We start from the raw sequence: 5,851 nt of genomic DNA, 5'->3' as shown, positions 1-5,851 counted from the left end.
TGTTGTTCCAAGGTTATGGATACATCATCATTTACCTCTGTCCCACTTAGCCCATGTGAACCTGCCTAACTGTTCTCCCATCAGCCTTGTTCTTCCAGTCCCCTCCCCCTTCTTGTATTCACCTTATTTTTTAACGTATTTTTGTCTTTGTGTGTAAAGTGTATTTCTTGTAGGCAGCACATTGAAGGAGCCTCTTTCCTTATCCATTCTGCTACTGTCTCTTGACTGGTGCAATTAATCCATTGACATTCAGTGTAATTATTGATAGATATGAATTGATTGCAGTCATTTTGTGTTTTTTTTTTTGTGTGTGTGTGATGCTGCTGTTTTCTGTGTTCTACATATTTTTCTGTGTTAATTTTGTTTGTGCATTTTCTTGTCAATTTCTTTACTGCTGCTTTTTAATATTTACAAAAATGTCATCATTTTCCATTTTCTTGATTTGATGTGAAGGTATATTACTTTTCTTTGAGGTTACCCTGTAATTTGTAAATAGTATAATTTAAATATTATATTTCCTAACTGCTTGGGAATAGAAATGTAATCAACTATTATATATATATTTGTAGCTGTGGCCTTTTAAAAACTCTGTCATTCTAATAATTTTTCTGTAGATCCCTTTTGATGTTCTGTGCTGAAATCATGACTTCATGATTTGTGTAGAAATGACCATGGCTTACTTCCTTTGACATTTTGTAGCCTTTATTTTTTTATTACTCCTCCTCTTTTCCCCCCTTCGTCCTCTTCCACATCTCTTCTCCCTTTCTCTTTACTGGAGTGAAAGCCAGGTTTAGTGGTTGTTTATCTTCTATGCCTATGGCACTTTCTTTAACTTCATTTTGGCTCCATTTTCTACCTCAGCAACCCATTTAAATGATAAAAAATATTTCATCCAGCATTTCAGTGTTTCCATTGGATGAGTCATTCTTGGTAGGTAGGTGTAGCACTGTAGGTTAAGTTCTGGACTGGTCACTGCAAGCTTGTCAGTTTAAATCCACCAGCCACTCTTAGAAATCCTGTGCTGTAAATCCTCACTTCTATGATGTTAATGAGACCAGATGCAATCTATAGGATTAGGTTGTGTCTTGCGTTGAACGAAGGGAGCAGAACTCAAAGGGACCTACTATCACCAAGAAAGAAGAGCCAAGAGTAGAGTGTGTCCTTTGGATGTGGGATCCCTGCCCTGTGAAGCTTCTAGATCCAGGGAAAGATTGATGCTAAGACACATGAAGCTCTCCAAGGAGTGCTGGGCCTATAGATGCTGAAAGGAGACAGGGACCTTTCTTCAGAGCTGATGCCCTGAGTTTGGTGTTCTTGCTTCCTAAAATGTGAGAGAACAGTTTGCTGTCATTCACTTGTGGTACTTGTCTTATAGTAGCACTCTATCAATTTGTTTGATCTCTCAGTGAGTCTAGCTACATTTCCACTACACACGTGTAGCTTTTAAATTATTGAAATGATTTTGGAGCCTCTTCTTTCACTAAAGCAGTACTAAATAAGAACCTTGTTTACCTGGTTTTACTTACATACCAATTCTTCAAGTATTGTAAGGAACTGATCGTGTTTGTAATTCGAGGACTGTCTGTATACAGAGAAAAGCAAACTTTCCTTCTGCTCCTGGGCTTCTAATTCTCTTCCCTAGAACAATCACTGCTTTGAATTTCTTATGGTTTCTTACAGAGATATTCTATGCATATATGTTAAAAATATGCAAATAATACTGCCTGTGTGATCATAGACAAGTCTCATGAGCTTTAACCTTTGTTAAATGGTTACTTTCCTAAATGAGAATACTAATACATACTTAACAAAACCCACAGGGATTTTGTGAAAATCAATGGGGTAGTGCATGTGAACACTCACTGAAAACCATCAGGCATTTTATAAATGCAAGGTGAAGAGAAGAACAGTGATGGCAGCAGTACTACTTCTACAGTAATGGTGATGCATCACATGGGATCTGATTTGACTGGAGTGATTCTGAAGGTGGCAGGGCTGTTGCTGTATCAGCTGCCCTCTGCCTTACTATTGGATATGCTTTACAGCCTCCATTATCCTTTCCCTCTCCTAGCATGGTCTTGAGATTTTCTACTTGGCTAATCAAGAGATCCTGCTAGCACTTAATTGTCACTTGGGATCAATAGTTGATGCTTGCCAGGGTAAGGGACACCTCTGTGTCTCCCATGCACCCTTCCCTTTACATTCTGTTTATGTTCTGGGAGTTGATGCTGGAACTTGGCTGATGTAATAGTTTGAGTTGCAGTCTACGGGTGCTGTGGGATCCACTCATTTTTAATTGGCAGCTACTGGACTCACTTCTCCTTTCCTCACCTTGATTTCCTGCTCTAATTGGCTCTCAGGGACCTCCAACTTCTGTTAATCAACCCAGGCAGAGCTGCTGCAGAGAGCCTCAAACAGGTGCCTAGGGACCCCAGGTTCTTCTGCTATGACTTTTGGTTCTTCAAGTTTCTTTTTGAGTCATTTAAAACAACGTTGTCATTGGAGTAGTCCTAGGGGGACAGGAAACCTGTGGGCATTACTTTCACAGAGACAGTTTGAACAGGGCCATCCTTTTCTTGACTTTGCCAATTACCATGCTTGGCCTGAACTTTGCTTTTTCCTGCCAGCAAAGAGGGGAGAAGGAGAAGGTATCTTGTTGTGTTGATCAAAAGGAGCCCAGTGAATAATGGGAGAAATGAATATCAAGATATGAAAACAGTATAGTTGTAGCACAATTAGTAAAATTCTTTTATTTCCTCATTGGTTCTTCCTAGAATCAGTTCCTAGTTAAATTTCTAATGTTAATTGAACTCCTATGCTAGGATAGGATTTAGTAGTAGGAGAGGTTCAAAATGAATAAGGTTGTACAATCAGTAATTTGTGAACCTGGACCTGAATCTTGGTCTTATGATACCAAGTCTAGTATTGTTTCTTACATGAAACCAACTTATATAGTGGAATTGTTATGCTAAAGTTTGAAAACAAAGTAATTACATTTTCTTCTGTAAACCCAAGAAGAGATAATGCAGGAAGGATTATAGTTCTTAGAGTTAAGATTCTCTGTGTTAAGATATAATTTTTAAAGGGAGTTTTTCATATAATCATTTTCTTTAATGTTTATACTTTACTGTTTTATACAGAAATATATAATTGGACCTAGCCTAGATGGCTTGGTAATCAGAATCCTACTAGAGGAAGATAAAAAAAACAAACAAAACAGTTTTTGATAAAGAAAATGAGGGTAAATTGCTATAATTTGATGAACTTGACCTATACTCGTGGAGGTAGTAACTATAAATGCCAACAGAGAGGAAAGGAGTCTTCACATCAAGTATCAATGCTATCCCCTTTGTACACAGGGTAGATATGAATGGGCAACTTAAACACTGGCTACTTAAAATGAGGAGTGATAAAGGCATGAAGTGAATGGCTTATAAGGTTTCATGTGGGAGTTTAGTTTAGTAGTGTGTGAGGAAAAAAGAGTTCCCACTGAATAGTTTTCATCTTGTCTAGATGGGTCTGGTTAAAAGAGATGGCGATAAGATTCTTATGATTCAATTAATAATTGTTATCATGACTAATTGTGACTAATTGTAAAGGTAGAAGTTTTGTAACAAAAGCAGGCCAGTAGTTAATCTTACGGTCCAGAAACAAAGGGCCCTAGAACCATCAAAGGAGAAGAGGACAAGCAGAATGCAAGGCCTTATCCAGAGAAGCAGTGATAGCAGAGATGGAGGCAGAGATGGGGACATGGAGAGAGGGAATGGCTGAGGACTCTAGATTCATGGGAAGAGAAGAACTAAGAGATGGCGGCAAGGAGGCAGACTTTCAGAATGTGCTTTTTAGTGGTGTAAATTATTATATATGCCTGAGTGTTTTATTTTATTTTATTTTAAAAAAGAGCTAAAGTGAATAGAGAAATACTGTTAACTGATGGTACATGGAGGGGATTATAATCCTTTTAATGAAAAAAGGTGTATGATTTGTTGAATGTAAAACTGATGATCTGCCCTATAAACTTCCACTCAATCCACAATAAAAACCTTACAAAAAAAAAAAGAAATATATAATTGAGGATAAAACTGTGTTAATCCAGTCTTTCAGTAAACACTACTTTTGTATGTTTAGTTGTTAATAATACAAGAACACAACCAGTGTGATACTGTTCTTCAGTGCCGTAGAGTAGGTTCAACTCATAGTCACTCTATGCACAACAGAATGAAACACTGCCTGGTCCTGTGCCATCCTCACAATCATTGTTATGTTTGAGCCCGTTGATGTTGTCACTGTGTCATTCCACCTCGTTGAGGGTCTTCCTCTTTTTCTATGACTCTCCACTTTACCAAGCATGATGTCCTTCTCCAAGAACTGGTCCTTTCTTAGAACATGTCCAAAGAGAGATGAAGTTTCACTATCCTCCCTTCTAAGGAGCAACCTGTGAATTGTTACTGTTGTTAAGTGCCGTCAAGTTGGTCCCAACCCATAATGACCCTGTATAGCATTTCCAAGGAGCAGTTGGTGAGCTTGAACCACCAGCATTGTAGTTCAAACTGACTTTGCAGTCCAGCACATTAACCCACAGTGCCACATCAGGACTTCAAAACAGATGTATTTGTTCTTCTGGCAGTCCTTGCTAATTTCAGTATTCTTCACCAATACCAAAATTCAAATGCATCAATTCTTCTGCATTTTCCTTACTCATTGTCCAACTTTTGTATGCAAATGTTGTTCCTGTATGCATATGAGGTGACTGTAAATACCATGGCTTGGACTAGGTGTGCCTTAGTTCTCAGAATGACATCTTTGCTCTTTAACACTTAACAGAATCTTTTGCAGCAGATTTACCTAATGCAGTATATCGCTTGATTTCTTGATTGCTGCTTCCATGAATGTTGATTGTGGATACAAGTAAAAGATTGATAACTTCAATCTTTTCTCCATTTATCATGATATTATTTATTGGTCCATTTGTGAGGACTTTTATTTTCTTTACATTATAGTAATCCATACTGAAAACAGTAGTCTTAGATTTTCATCACTAAGTACTTTAAGTCCTCTTCATTTCCAGAAAGTTGCATCATCTGCATATCACAGATTGTTGATTAGTCTTGTTCCAATCCTGATGCCACATTCTTCTTCATATAATTCAACTTCTTGCATTAACTGCTTAGCATACAGATTGAATAAATATGGTGAAAGGATACAACCCTAATACACACTTTCCCTAATTTCAAATCTTTCAGTGTCACTTGTTTTGTTTGAATAACTGCTTCTTAGTCTATGTAAGTGTTCCTCATGACAATAATAAAGTGTTTTGGAATTCCCATTCTTCACAGTGTAATAACTTGTTTTAATTATCTTTCAAGTCCTTAGGAAGAAATAAGCAGCCACATCCAAGCCTCAAAATGATGTTAAATATTATTCTAAAGAGCTTGAGAAAAATCTTATTAAAATGAGGGCATTGAATTAGTTGTTGTAGTGAGTACTATTAGAGAGATTGTATGTATGGATAACTGTAGTCTGAGGGTAGAAAAGAATCAGAATAATACTGACAACTTGTATTGATGAAGATTAACCTCTCATAAATTCGTAAAATTGTAAAGTTATAACGATACTTATCTTCAAGGACAATTCTGGGAGGAGAGACTGAATATGAGTAGCTTAATTCTTCCAGGGAATTATAAAGAATAATTGACTAAACAGACTTGCTATCCTTTAAGGTAATGTCTAGAAAATGTTACACTAAGCAAATGATGTTTTTCTGACATAATATACAAAATACAAGGAACTTGGAGGTATTGCCATAGATTTTGGCTGGAAATGCATTATATATTTTTAATGATCATTATAA

The sequence above is a fragment of the Chrysochloris asiatica genome, unplaced genomic scaffold (assembly GCF_000296735.1).
Source record: "Chrysochloris asiatica unplaced genomic scaffold, ChrAsi1.0 scaffold00444, whole genome shotgun sequence".
Taxonomy (NCBI): Eukaryota; Metazoa; Chordata; class Mammalia; order Afrosoricida; family Chrysochloridae; genus Chrysochloris; species Chrysochloris asiatica.
The sequence above is the reverse complement of the archived record's forward strand: the minus strand, read 5'-3'. Positions refer to the sequence as shown.